This window comes from Pteronotus mesoamericanus, unplaced genomic scaffold (assembly GCF_021234165.1).
Source record: "Pteronotus mesoamericanus isolate MK-2021 breed Mesoamerican mustached bat unplaced genomic scaffold, CSHL_Meso_final contig_269, whole genome shotgun sequence".
Lineage (NCBI taxonomy): Eukaryota > Metazoa > Chordata > Mammalia > Chiroptera > Mormoopidae > Pteronotus > Pteronotus mesoamericanus.
In genome coordinates this window covers 3,601,596-3,615,803 of record NW_026555114.1, presented here as the reverse complement: position 1 = coordinate 3,615,803, position 14,208 = coordinate 3,601,596, and the positions used below count along the sequence as shown (strand labels likewise).

At 49.2% G+C, this 14,208-nt stretch overlaps 1 protein-coding gene across 10 annotated transcripts in view; it reads right to left on the bottom strand.

The window, feature by feature from the left end:
- Positions 1-14,208, bottom strand: part of MAPT (microtubule associated protein tau) — an 87,256-nt gene that overhangs the window by 49,240 nt on the left and 23,808 nt on the right. The window lies entirely within an intron of this gene.

Genomic DNA, 14,208 nt, shown 5'->3' with positions numbered 1-14,208 from the left:
CAAGAGCCAGGGCAGGGCAATTTCTCTGAAAGACCTGGACAAAGAACGTGTTAACCAACTGATCGCTGGCACAGTGCACGCCCCGGCCCTGAGACCTTCATGGCAAGACAGCAGACTGAAAACACACAAATAAGCTTGGCCCTGAGGTGGGCACCCAGCCTGGATTAGACATGGTCATCACCTCCCGGATCCCTGTAATCTAAGAGAGACACACAGACAGGAAAATAAACACACGAAGAGCTGTCTTCCTCTGTTTTCTTAGTTTTCTAAAGCAACCAATCTCTCCCTCCCTCTCTCCCGTTCTCTCTGATTTCCTACCTGCTGTTCTCCCAGGCAGTGACTTAGAGGCAGCAGGGTAGGAAGTAGGGAAGAAATTTGGGGAGAGGCAGAAAACTTGAGTTAAACCTGGAAACTAAAATCAGCCACTTTTTAGGGACTCTCGGAAAGTACTGCATCCTGACAAGAGAAAATGCGAGCCAGAGGCTCCGGGAGTCTGTCCCTGTCATTTTGTAACTGGGTAAACTGAGGCCCCTGACAGGAAGGGGCCTGTGGAGTCATTCTGGTGCCTTGTCCTCCAAGGTCACCCCCCGACCCCCATCCCAATGCCGCTGTGCCAAGTGCAGTGGGGTGGAGGGGCAAAGAAAGGGATAAAAGTGCCCACAAGGCTGGGAAAGACAGGGCAGGTGAAGAGAAGATAAGGGAACCGGGGAGGGTCATGTCTCCCCGGCCCTGCTGCCCTCTGGGACACGGCATGCAGTTCTGACGCCCCGTCGGCATCCACCCAGGCCTCTGCTCCTGCCTGGCTCCTCAGGGGGTCTGACCTGGGGTGGCCTCTACTTCCAGGAGGTGAAGACCAAATAGCCTTCCTATGCCTGCCACCACCCTTCTTATTCTAATTTTCTTACCCACTGCCATGCATTGTGATAATGAGTAATTCAGAAACTCCCTGGGTGAGCCAGAGCAGCGCTGGACACTCTTCTGGCAGTTTTGGAATATCAATAGCATCTGTCTATTTGAGCCCTGACTGTGACTCCAAGCCAGTCACAGGGGCTCCAGAAAGAGAGAGCATCTCTGTAATACAACAACCCCATGAGAGGGATTATTGTTCTCTCTTTCTGGTTGAGGAAACAGGCTCAGAGAGGGTCAGTAACTTGTTGAGTGTCACACAGCTAGTGAGCGGCAGAGCAGACTTTCGAAATTCTGATCTTTTGATGCTAAAACCCATCTCTACCCTGCTGTATCATGCCAGTGCCTTCCCAACAGAAAGTCAAACAAACACAGCCCTCCTCCTCTTCCAGGACTTGATGAAATGACCATGTCCCGGCTGCAGTTAGAGTGAAGGGAAAGCCCGCGTCAGGGGCAGGTTCGGCGCCCTGGCTCGGCCTGGCTCACCAAGCCCCAAACCCGGAGACGCACTGCTCCCGCAGAGTCCACGTTTCTCCTGCAACCGGCGTCTTGTGGCTGAAACCAGCGTCCGCCAGCCCATCCCTCTCCGGTGGCCGCGCCAGGCGGGGCCCTTCGGGGCTGAGCGTCAGCCCTCGCTAGGGGGCAGCAGACGCCCGCCCGCGTGCCCACTTGCTGCAGCCCGGTCGGCTCACCCGCTTCTCAGGGGAATGACTGGGGCAGCTGCTGGGCCGCCCACGGTGACTCAGCGGAATCACCGCCGATAGGCCCGGTGTCTCTGCCTAGATAAAGGAGGCTCGCCCTTAGACCCCTCAGGTTAAAACCCCAAACAGGAGAGTAGTGATACTGCACAACTTTGGGAATCTGCTGAAACCACTGAACTGTACACATTCAAGGGTGAATTTGATGCCATGTGACATACCCCAATAAAGCTGTTATTAAAAAAAAGAACCAGCACCCTCAATGCATCAATTTTAGATAGCTGAAGATTAAGTAGGGATAAATCTAGAATCCAAAAATAACCTTAACACGAACTTGGTTCTCCAAGGTGATTTTTGGCTCCTGCATCCAACTTTCTTTGCTCTGGTCCCTTTAGTTGCACCATCAAGAACTTAACAGTGCGCGCATGAGGGTGGAAAACAGGATTTTTCATATTTACAGGAACCATGTTTCGGGCATCTCCAGGTCTTGGCTCATTTAATTCACACAGCTGCCTCCATTATTATGCATACTTCCAGAGGTGGAGAACCGAAGCACCCAAGGTTGAGCAAGTTGCTCAAACCGAACAGTAGACCTATAATGGATTCGGGGGCCACCGCCCAGGCAGGCTGACATCACACTCTGACCTTGGTAAGCCGGCTGATAACATGATTAAATCGAGCAGTGATTGAAATACTAGTTTAGGAATATCTTCGAAAATTTTCTCTTTGTATTTACACTCTATTCTTGAATGCTTATGGTCCAACTGTTTTACTCTAAGATACGAAGATTCTTTTTATCTTACTCTCTCCTGCTCTGAGGTGAAGTCTGGGGCCAACGTCACTAGGAAATTCCTGTACTCAGGGATCAGGGAGCCAACTTTACTTAAAGGAAGAGAAAGGGCCCCGAGGGCCTAAATCAACACCCCTGGAGGTTGGATCTTGGTAACTCTGTTGCTTCAGATGCTCTTCACTAACAGCTGGTCCCAACTGCGAGGTCTGAGGATCTGCGCTTACTTTTGTCACGTGTCTTCTCTCCCGCTCCCCTCGCCCCTCAGCTGGCACCCAGCACAGGGGAGTCCTCAGTAAGACTTCCTGGAAGGCTGACAACCTCAGAGGAGCTGTCAAGTGTGAGCTCGCGGTCACATCACATCACGGTGTACCACAGAATGTTCTAGAACCAAATCTGAATAATAATAAGACCTGGATTTTAAGCAGAACTGCCAAGTTAAGTGGAGGGAACATAAAGGAGCCTGTATAGAGGAAAGATTTCTGTTGGGGAGAAGAAACTGGAATAACCCCGGGCCTCCATCCAAAGAGAACAATCAACAATTTGTAAGGCAGCTTGAATGGAGGCTGCTTTGGGGGGAGGTGGTGCTGCTGAGCGCACACGATGGGTCATGACTGATGTCAGCGGCTAATGTCGTGTCATAAGAAAACTCCCAGATTGTGTCTGAGAAGACACTCCGGTTTGAAGCTTAAGGTCTCTGTTTTGATTTTTGCACTGAAGGCTTCTCTCCTCCTTTGTAACGGCTGGGATAGCCAAATAGCTCTACAACGTCTGTTGCGGGAGAGCTCATGCTTGGGTGGCCTTTGTTTTCAGAGCTATAGCAGTTTCCCCTCTAACCCCCTTCTTGGTAAGTTTTTGCTGTGACACCCTGATGGGCAGTGGAGGTGGCTGCTGAGCCCCTATTCTGCTCAGGGACCACCAATGTCCCTGGTTACCACGTTAATTCTGCCTGAGATAAAGTCCCTGAACTCAGAGCAGTAAATGGATAAGGAGGAGTATCTTCTGATGTCAAAGCCAAGAAAACAGAGAAAAAATTGTTTTTCTTGGACAAACCACTCTTAATCCTGAGAGAGGAAGGGGGTGTGTGTGGAGAGAATTTATCCTTTTATAAAAGTGATTCATACTCAGTATTTAAAAATTAAATATAAAATTATTGAATGTGAAAGAGGAAAGCAAACTAACCACTGTTAACATTTTAGGGACCTTCCTTGCAGACATCTCTCCTATGCATATAATTTTCCCTAAACCAGTTGTTCTGTAGCCTACTTTATTCACTTAATAACCTGCTGCTATTAATCAGCTTTATCTTAATTTCTGGCTGATCTTCCATGGATATAATTTGTTGTGTCTCTGACCTTCAGATATAACAGGCAGCAAACAGTCTACAAACCAACATACCATTACTCTTAAAATGTGCTGCGGAGGGGAATCTTGATGTTTCCCCCACCCCTGTTTTAGCCATCCATGATTTACCCTCAATAAGAATAAGTATTTCTATAACCTGGCACTGTTTGCACACGATAGCTCATTTAATCCTTACAACAATCTATGTGACATAAGGAATACTATTAGCCCCATTGTATGCATTGAAGCTGCTGCCCAGGCTGAGGGAGGCTTTGAATCTGCAGTCCTAGCCTTCGGTTTGACACTGGGTGGGTTTTGGAGACCTCCACCGCCAGATCATGAAGCCCTACCCCGAAGCCCTGATGTAGGAGGAGTCACCGCAACTACACCTTTGTGAGGTTCACAGCCATCTCAGCGCCATTATGCAGCAGGGGATACTGAGGCCCAGAGAGGCAGTGGGACCTCACATGCATGTAGAGATAGTGGTCGGGCGAGGGGACAGAGTCTGGTGTTTGGTTATTTGCTGGCCAGCTTAGCTGAGAAATTGGAAGTTTTTTGTGAGTAAGCACAAGAAATGACTGGGCAGGTGGAGCGATGTCAGGAAGATGAAGACAACGTAAGGAGTGAACAAACGATCTTGAAAAAAAAATTTTTAACACAAGTTTCAAACCAGGTCTAATCCAGGTGTACAACTATCTGGATCAATTAACACTGATGCATCAGAAATTCAAATCAGCAAAAGACAGAAAATCAAAGCCATGGGCACTCATTTAGTGTCTGGGCCCCAAGAACATATTTCAGGAAAAGCCCAGGAAGCCTCTGTTCATTGCAAAATGTCCATTCCCCAACAGAGAGGCCTGGACAACGTTTATGTTCAGAAACAGAAATCACTGTCACAGGGGGAAGGATAGGAGAAGGAGCAGATGAAAGGAAAAACCATTAAGAAAGAAAATACGGAGAGCTTAGACACTAACAGGAAGTGAAATTCTACTTGGAATAGGCAGTTTTTAATTTTCTCCAGTTCTAGCTGGATACTCCACTTGGTCTAGACATCTGATGATGTATGGGGCTCCTCAGTCAGACTCCTGCCTCAGCAGAACTGTGGGTGCAGGGAGACCTCCCAGAGGCACCTTCAGGCCCCTTGCCAAAGAGCATTATGGGTTCTCAGAAGCACCTGCTCCTCCATCAAGCTGTTACTGGGCTGATGAATAGCCCTGAGGCTGCTGCCTTGTTAAGGCATTTTGAGAACCCGGCATGGCCTCACCCTCAGGGCGGGGGCTGGGGCAGCACCCTCCATTCTGCCCTCTCCACCCTGGTTCGCTTGCCCTTGGACCCGGGGCTCTCCCATGGAGCAGGATCCTGTGGTCTGGAGATGCCATGTTTGCGTCTACCCCCACAGGTGCACTGAGAGGCCACTTGCCCCCCGCCTTTGTGGACTGCATCAAGTCCTGCCTTGTTAGGTGGGTAAACGGCCAGACTCCCTGAGACCTTGGCTTCCAAGGTGTAGGTCTGGCTCCAAATCTTCCTGAGGGATCCGTGTTCCTAGCCCAGATCTCTTCGTGCATTTGGGTGGAAGGGATGCCTGGTGTGCAGTCAAAAGCCCTGAGTTTTAGGCTTCGTGGGGACCACTCACTAGCTGGTCAATGCTGGGCCAGTCACTTGGATTTGTCATTTGTAACGTGGGCCTGATGACACCTGTCTCACAGGGTGCCTGTGAGGGTCACTGATAAAACGCATGAGACAGCACTTCAGAGAACTTTGATGCTCTAGACTGATGGAAGGGACTTATTATGACAGGTGAGTTTTGAGCAAAGAGGAGATGCCTGAAGATGAGGAAGAGGAGGCTTAACCTGAAGGCATAAAATTAGGGGCCAAGACTAGTGCCTTTGTGCCTCTGTCCCAAAGGACGGGAAGTAAGGGCGAAAGGAGAGAGGCACCTTTGGGACGGCCTGTGAAGAGAACGCGGGGGTCCTTCTGGGAAGGTCTTGAGAGCGCTGGTGCCCAGACAAGGCGATAGGCAAGTACGGACAGGACATATAAGGTGATTTGGGGATAGACAGAGGGCCCCAGAAGGTTGACACGAAGTCTCAGCTTGCTGGGAACATGCCCAGGGGCAGGGAGGGAGGTGGGGGTCTGAGAGGCCACAAGGAATGGGCAGAAATGGGCTCTTTTTGCCATGCCATTTCATTAGATGGGAACAACAGGAAGAAATGGAGGGAAGAGGAGAATTAGGAAGGAAAGGTGGTAGTGTTTAAGATGTTTTTATTTCTATTTTTTGAGCCTGAGGGCATCCTTTGGAGGACATGGGGGTGGGGGAATGGCGGGAGTCGAGTGCTAATCAGCACTTGTCCCTCCGTAATGAACGGCCTGAACGCAGCATGGGCTGGGGAGGACGGAAAATAAACAATGTCCTTTGAACACACTCAAGAAATGCCACACCAGGTCAAACACGCCATCCCCAAATTTCTCTTGGACAGAGGTGCCTGGGCCCTTCTGCATGGTGGCATCAGGGCCAGAGGTGACGACAGTGCAGTTTTGGGGGTGTGGAGCGTGCGCTCGGGCCAGGTTGCCTCGTTTTCACTCTGGATTCACTACTTACTCGCTGGTGGCCTTGGGGAACTCACTCAACCTCAGAGTCTCCGGTGCCTTATCCGTAAAATGTGGGGATTCAATGAGTTAATGTCAGTCAAGGGCTTAGAACTGTCACTGGCTCCCAGTAAACACTATATGCATGTCAGCTGTGGTTATTATCGTGACAACCTTATCACCCATTCATGTAGCCAAACCTTTCTGTATCCTGTTTGTATTTTCAGACTGACCAGCTTCTCAGGGCACAGAGCTCCACCCAACTTTGGATCCAAAGACACGTGGTGCCTGTTGGCCCTCCCGATGCAGCCGCTGGCCAGGCAGGGCAGATGGTGTACCCAGTGAGGTCATCCCCTGGTCCCGTGACGCCTGGAGACAGGGCCAAAACCGTGTCCTGGAGCACCCTGCGTGAAGCCGAACCCTTTGTACGGGGCACGGCGGAGAAACACGCTGGCAGAGAGAGGCGCACCCTGTGTTGCCAAGTGAAAAGAGCAGTTGTAGAAATGTGCACATACAGAATTTTTATAAAAAGGAAATAACATACATAGGATGTGTGCAGAACAGAGGTTTTCTCTGGGAAGGAAAGTAGAATTATGGAGACTTTCTCTTGTTGGTGTCTACTTTTTTGTTTATTAAGCTGTTTTATAAACATGGATTAAAAGCAATAAATGCATTCGCATTTGGGCAAAACAAAAAGCCCTTGTAACAAAGCCACAGGTTTGTCCCATAATTCGATGCTCCTTTTATTCACAGTATGAGTGGTCTGCTGTCATACTGTTAGTGGCATGGCAGACAAGGTGGCCAAGACACTAACATTGATCCTAGGCATCAGTGCCACTCTGATCAATCATGCAGACAGCGGTTGCTTAGGGTGACAACCTGTGTGTATGATTCTTACCTGGGACTGCAGGAACACCATCTGAGGTACCTGATGGGGGTGACACCTAAGGAAGCAGTGGTGGGGGGGTCCTGGGTGGGAAAAGGTGACCAGCTAACAGCTGGCGTGCAGCTGTCCAGGTGCACATTTAATGAAGGGAGCCGCGGAGACCTGGACATGGCACTGACGTCACAGATCCCCCCGCAATGTGATTCTGTAAGAGCTAGTGAGGGGAGGGGTGCCGAAACACTGTAGAGAGCTGCAGTTGTTGCAAAGAGACTCTAAATTCCTTTTTTTTTTTGCTAAATCTAAAGGTATGGATGCCCTTCAACTTCCCAAGGCAAGGAAGTGGGGTCTCCCAAAGCTTGGTGTGGGCAGAAGCCGGGAGAGGCTCGTGCACACATGCGGTGTCTCGGGAAACGGGCACACCGCACTCCCTCACTTCCAAAGCATTCACCGCAGCCTCCCTGGCCCCACCTCTGCAGCACCAGGCTGGAGACTCCGCATCCCCAAGACATGAGTAGCGATCAAATTACCTCCGGATCCACCCTCCCCTCCACATTTGATCCAGTCTTTACTGTCATACCTGTCACTTCTTACTCTAATTGAACCCACTTAGTCTCCCTATTAGACTGTAAGCTCCTTGACAGTGGAGGAGCTTATTCTTAACCACCGTAAACAACTCAGTACTTAGTGCAATGCTTGGTATGGGCTAGGCGCTCAATATACCTTTATGAACAGATGAGTGAAAGAATGAATATTAACTGAAAGCCACTCACACTTTGAGTGACATGTACTAACTGCCATACTTTCTCACTTCCAGACGTGCTGATTTCCCCGCCAGGGAAGCCGCCTCCCTGACTTTCCCTCCCCTTTGTCTGGCTAACTCCTACTCAGGCTTCAGGCTTTATCAGAGCAGTCATTGCTTCTAGAAGTCCTTCCCACCTGCCAAGTCCCCCCACGTGTGCCCTTAACGAACACTTGTGGCATGGTGCTGTAATTCTCCGGTCACTTGTCCCAGGGACTGGAATGTTAATGCTGTGTGGTGGTGGTGACAACATCGTGTCTTCAGCACCGGGCACGGGGCAGGCCCGCAATCAGTGCTGTTGAACCAGTGACGCTGTGGAGCGGAGGGGCGGGTTTCAGCGGGATCAAAGAGGAGACGTGACAACCTTAATCACGAATACTTCCTAAGCTCAGAGGTCAGAGCCTATTTCAAAACTGACAGGCAGCCTGTTCTCTTGTGTGGGCCACCCCTGTTCCCTGTGTGCTCAGGTGGCCAGCATGGCTCTCACAGCTTTCTCGTCGTTCAGGAACACACCTGGGATTAGCCTGAAACAGGAGCCGGTGTTGGGAGCTGTCCAGAGGTGGGACCTTTCTCCAATCAGAAGACAGAATCTGGCTAATTAAGTGCAATGCTTTGTGCTTAAAAGGCACAAATTCAGACCCATCCATTAGTCGCTTCGATTAACATCACTTTTACATCAAAGCTGCCAAGCCCAGGCTGTAGGAAGCATCTATTATTAAGAGACAGAGAGAGAAAAGTGGACTCTTAAGTGAGCACCTCGCCAATCACCGCAGGCTTGGAGGTGGCTTTGGGAGCTGATTCAGAGATGTCAGCTGTGTGATAAATAAAGTTTATAGCAGCTTTCTGTGCACGACATGCATTATTGATGCTGTGCTCAGGGGCTGTGTGTGTGTACCATGCCCATGCATGCGCATGTATGCCCTCCAGTCCTGAAGGCGGTCCCAGGATACCTGTAGGCAGGAGAGTGGGCCAGGCAGGGAGAGGATGATATAAACAGGACTGAGCAACCGCACATGCCCAGCCCTGGCTGAGAGGCTGGGGAGACCTTGGGTACCAGGGCCGATTACAAGGAAGGCATGTACCAGCCCCCACCAGGGACCCAGAAAAAGGAGCAGATGTGGCCTCTGCTCTTGGATCTATTCAGTCTGGCCAGGGAGAGGTATAGGCAAATGCCGAAGGAGAGAGGGGTAATTTCAGAGCCAAGCGAGCCCTTGGCCAACTCCGTTTGTGGAATGCTGCCTCCCAGGTGCTTCAGGCTGGACAAAGGGACGGAAGGTGCGCTCCCTGCCCTCTGGGGTCTGGTTTGAGAGGGGAGAAAAATGGATAAATGCATTCCCAGGCAACAGGTCAGAAGCGAGAAAGCAGATTGGCTCATGTGCCCAGAGGCTATGGTTTGGTGAGCTGAGCACTGTCTAGGCACTAGAGTCAAAGGCCGGAGCAGCTGAAAGGAATGGGGTAAAGACGGCTGGAGGGGGCCCTGGGGAGAGCCTTGAAGAGAGGGCAGGTGTGAAGGGTCAAACTCCTTCCTCTAGGCTGGAGAGGGGCCATGGCAGGATCACCATCAGACCAAGGGGTCGTCATCGGTTAAAGAGGCGGTGGCTGAGAGACCAGACATTCTGGAGGAGCCCGGGTCAGCGATGTAAAGCCAAGTGGCAGCTAAAAGTCCTGAGCTGATGTCAGGGGAACAGGCTCTCACTGGGACAGTCCTGTTTGCTGGAAATTAACGAAGAATGACCAGTCTGCATCCTGCAGGTTTGACTCGGGGGCCCATGATGGAACTGTTAATTCTTGCAGGGTCCAAATTCCTGCACCACCTCTGAGTTCCGAGGGGACAGGGGTGGTGAGTTGACTGGCTCTGGCTGTGTGCCCACCTCTGACTGTCTTTCCAGGGTGACCCTTGGACCAGAAGCGGTGGCGGGTTATATAATTAAGCTGCAGAGAGGCCCTGGCCAGAACTTCCTCATTAGAAAAGGCTGCAGCAGCCTAAAGCCTTGTGAGACGGATGGAGAGGGAAGGAGGGGAATGGCTGGGGTAGGGGGTTGAGGGAGGAGACAGCATCACAGCTCCCAAGACGGGGATGCCCTGTTCCCTGAGGGGATGGCAAGGGCCCTTTGGAGGGACAATTCTCAGCACACAATTAGCTGTCCAAGGCAGCAGACCCCACTGCAGTCAATGTTCGAAGCCTGGGGCCGGGCTCTTGGATGCCGCAACCTCCGCCAGAGAGGCCTGTCCTGGAAGGCTGTAGCTGTGGGCAGTCACCTCTCAGTCATGTTTGCGCTTTTCCAGCCAGAGAAGGACAAAAACACATATGATTGTCTAAACAGAAGAGTTCCTTTTGCTTTCCCCAATTATTAACCTGTGGCTGTTAGCTAGCTGATAGGGGCAGAGGTCCTTTTAAGAGGGAAAAACTCAGAAAGGCCTTGGGCTCAGGGTTGATGTTCTGTCTGGTAAGGAAAGGATTATACCACTTCGTAGATGAGGCAACAGAGAGGCTAAGCCAGTTGCCCAAAGCTGCCCAGCTAGTCCACAGCAAAGGAGGATGAGAAATTAGCTTCCGCCTCCTAGAGCAGAGAGAGCTGTACCTCAGTCTCCGAAAGCAGGTTTCTGTTTTCCAGAGAATTGGGGACTTTACATCAGCCTGGTGATGTGCTCAAGTCCATCCTGCTCATGTGCTGACCACAGTCTCTCGCCCGGGGACACCAGCAAGCACAAGTCTAGTGACCGAGGAGCCAGCAGAATGCTCACTCTCATCTGAATGGCTGATGATTTCATTTGGGAAATTGTCCAAGAGGAATCTCTTTAAAGTTAAATTACAACCCACAGCATAAACTACTTTCTGAAAAAAAGAATAAACACATACATAATTTAGATCCAACATATCCCAGTGACCACTAATGATCATAGTAAAGAAACAAACCACTAATGCCAAGTATAAACCATGAATGGAAGCCTCTTTCTGAATTTGGAATAAATCGATTGGAAGTGGCTGGAGCTGATATCATTCCTCCTGAGAAAAACCTGCTAGAATTTAGTTCAAACCAATTGCTCACTTCAACATTCTCAAGCCTAAAATTTTATTGCTTAGCTGTTTTTTTTTTTTTTAAAGGAAGAAATATAACCGAGCAAAAATTCCATCAGAAAACATTATAAAGCGCAGGGACCCTTGGGAGCACTGGGAGGGCCAGCTGGTCCTTGAACCCAGAGCTGCTGCTTCCTGTCTAGGAAGGAGGTCAAGGGACCTAGAATCTAGCAAGTGGCCTGGTCTCCCCTAAATAAACAAGGCATTGCCTCAGTTTGCTCAGTCTTAGGAGGATTGCAGAGATGTTCTACAACCTCCCTTCAGCTCCATCAGGACAAGGCGCTGGAGTGCAATGTGGGGACCAAGAGTAGGGAGGAGAGAGCCCCATGAGGAAAGGTAAAGGAGTGGACTGTCCATAGAGATCCAACAACGATAATAAAAGAACGAAAGGTCAGCCTGCTTTTTATGAGCATCACGTGCCAGCAATCGTGAACAAAGTCAGTGATAAAACACTCCTCCCTGAAAAGTATTTTCTTGGTCTCAGTTATAAACAATTGGTTTTGTTGCTGTTGAGTGCTAATACATATGTGAGGCTAGCACTATATTAATGTAACCTTTAGCACTATAAAAAAAAATGTCCTCCAGGAAACCTTGTTTTCTCCATGGGGGTTATTTGAGAACGTCCAGTTACATGGTGGGCCCCAACATATGTCGCGTCGGCTACACATGGTCATTTCAAGAGAAAGTTCTTAAGCAAGAAAATAAAGTGGTACCTCAGTGATATGATTTAGCGGTTGCTAAATTATAGGCAACTTTTGCAGATGCCTCACTTTCATTACACTTCACTCATTAGTGACTGATCCATGATTTACATAAAATATTACATCAGGCTGCAACCAATGAATCAAAACTCAGTAGATGTAAAAAAAATTTAGTAGATAGTTGTGTGTTTTTCCTTTTTTTGTACTATAATATTTAGTTTTATATTTAAAAATATTTTATTTATTTTTAGAGAGCGGGGAAAGGAAAGGAGAAAGAGAGCGAGAGAAACATCTATGTGAGAGAGAAACAGCGATTGGCGTCTCTCACACGTGCGCCAGCTGGGTACTGAACTCGCGGCCCTGGCATGTGCGCTGACCGGGAATCCGACCGGCAATCTTTTGCTTTGCAGGATGTCCAACTAACTGAGCCACACTGGTCGGGACTCACTTTTATTTTTAAAAAAAGCGTGGAATAATTATATGTATAGAGTTCAAGGAAAGAAACATTTTATTATCCATGTTTCTTTTCTGTCCATTATTATGATTATTTCATTTCATGATTATTTCTGAAAATAATTTTGTCACATAACGAAGGGGACTGTTGAATGAGTGGTGTCAAATGGCTTGGTGCCACTGCCCTGCGACGTGTCATGTGAGCCGACCCCTTCAGTCATCAGCTCGTCTCAACCATCCACAGATCTGTAAGAGAATGCAGGTGAATTTTATCCCGGACTAGCCATTTCCCTGTTGATGCCCACGATGCTTCCGCCTGTCATGTCACTCAGCAGCCACCATGACAGTGTGACGTCATGCCATCTAAAATGTGACGCTCAGGGATGTGACGGTTCATGATGACTTCTCAGGGCCAAGGATGAGAAATCCCTGCAGGGACGGCAGCGGGTGGCGATCCTGACAGGGCCTGGCCCTTCCCGGCCAGGAACCAGAGGCCGGCGCTCACAGCGGCCAGAGCTGTGGTCCCTGCAGCCCTGACCTACTTCCCAGTTTTCCGGTGGGGGATCTGGCAACAATGACAAGGCAAAATTAAGCAAATTTGGACTGAGCTTGTGCTAGAAAATCTGTTCAGTGTTCACCTTTTTCTAGGGACGGGAGGCAGGTAATATAGAAAGGAGAAGAGTTTAATCTTGGATATTTAAAAATTAACCAGGGGTAGTGAAAAGAACACAGGCTTTGGAGTTGAAATCTGGGTTCAAATTCTGATTCTGCAATTTACTGGCTGTGTGATCTCGAGCAAGTGACTTAATCATTCTGAGCCTCAGTTTCCTTGTCCATGTGAAGGCACCTTGTGAGGGATACAGTTGACAATCAAGTGAGACAAGTGTCACAAGGGCAGGCAGTGGGTCATAGGAGAGTGAGACAGGCACTTGTGCAGTCTGGGGCTTGGAGAACACTTGCCTGAAGAAGGGAGCTTGTGCTGAGACTTGAAGGAGTAAAGTTAGCAAGGTGAAAGGGAGGGGTAGGAAAGAACATTCCACACAGAGGGGGTAGATAGCATATATAAAGGCCCCAAGCCGAGACATTGCAGAGTATTTTCAAGGAACTCAAAGGTGACCCCTAAGGCTGAAAGATTAGGGAAGCTGTGGTGCCAGATGTGTGAAGCCACTGGCATTTGGGACTCGTTTGTTACTGCAGCATAAACCTGACCTTGCTGACCAATACAAGTGGTTACAGTAGAAAGATAGAGGGCTGGACACCTTAGGAGGAAATAGAGATGGTGAAAGTGTTGACAACACTTTAAAATACATCTGGCTGGGAAGAGAAGGAGAGGGTTAGGGTGGTTGACAGAAGGGGCATTTGTTTGTTTTAAAGAGGGGAACCATTTAAACCTCCTAAATGCTGACAGGAGGGAGTGAGGAGAGGACAGAAACAGATGGGGAAAAGAAAAGCCAAGTGAGCTTCCTGAACGGGGGAGGGGGGGGGGAGGTGGAGGGAAGGAATCCAGAGCATGGGGGTGGGGGAGGGCTGCCAGGAGCAGGGCGTGGAGCGGAGCGGAGGGAACAGTGCTGAACTAGCACCTGAGATGCCCAGGGCCTCCCACATGGGTCAGGGAGCAAAGCACCTTGAGCCCCTGGGTCTGGACATTTGCTTCTTCCTTCCCAAGACTCCCAAATCCCAGTAACAACAGGAAACAAATTAAACTGTCAAATCACATCGGTTATATTTCCAGTATTCCAGAGGAGAGCTCAGGGGGGCCCCCAGAAGTGCCCCTCTCCCATTTTTTACACTGATATTTTTCAAAGCTACAGAAAAGTTGCACGAATAATACAATCACACCTATAGAATCTTCCAGATTCATCAATCATTCACACTTGTAACATTTGTTTTCTCTCTGTATGCCTATATATAATTATATATATAATTTAATTTTAAACTCGATATTTTTCTTGTTATAAAAGCAACATAA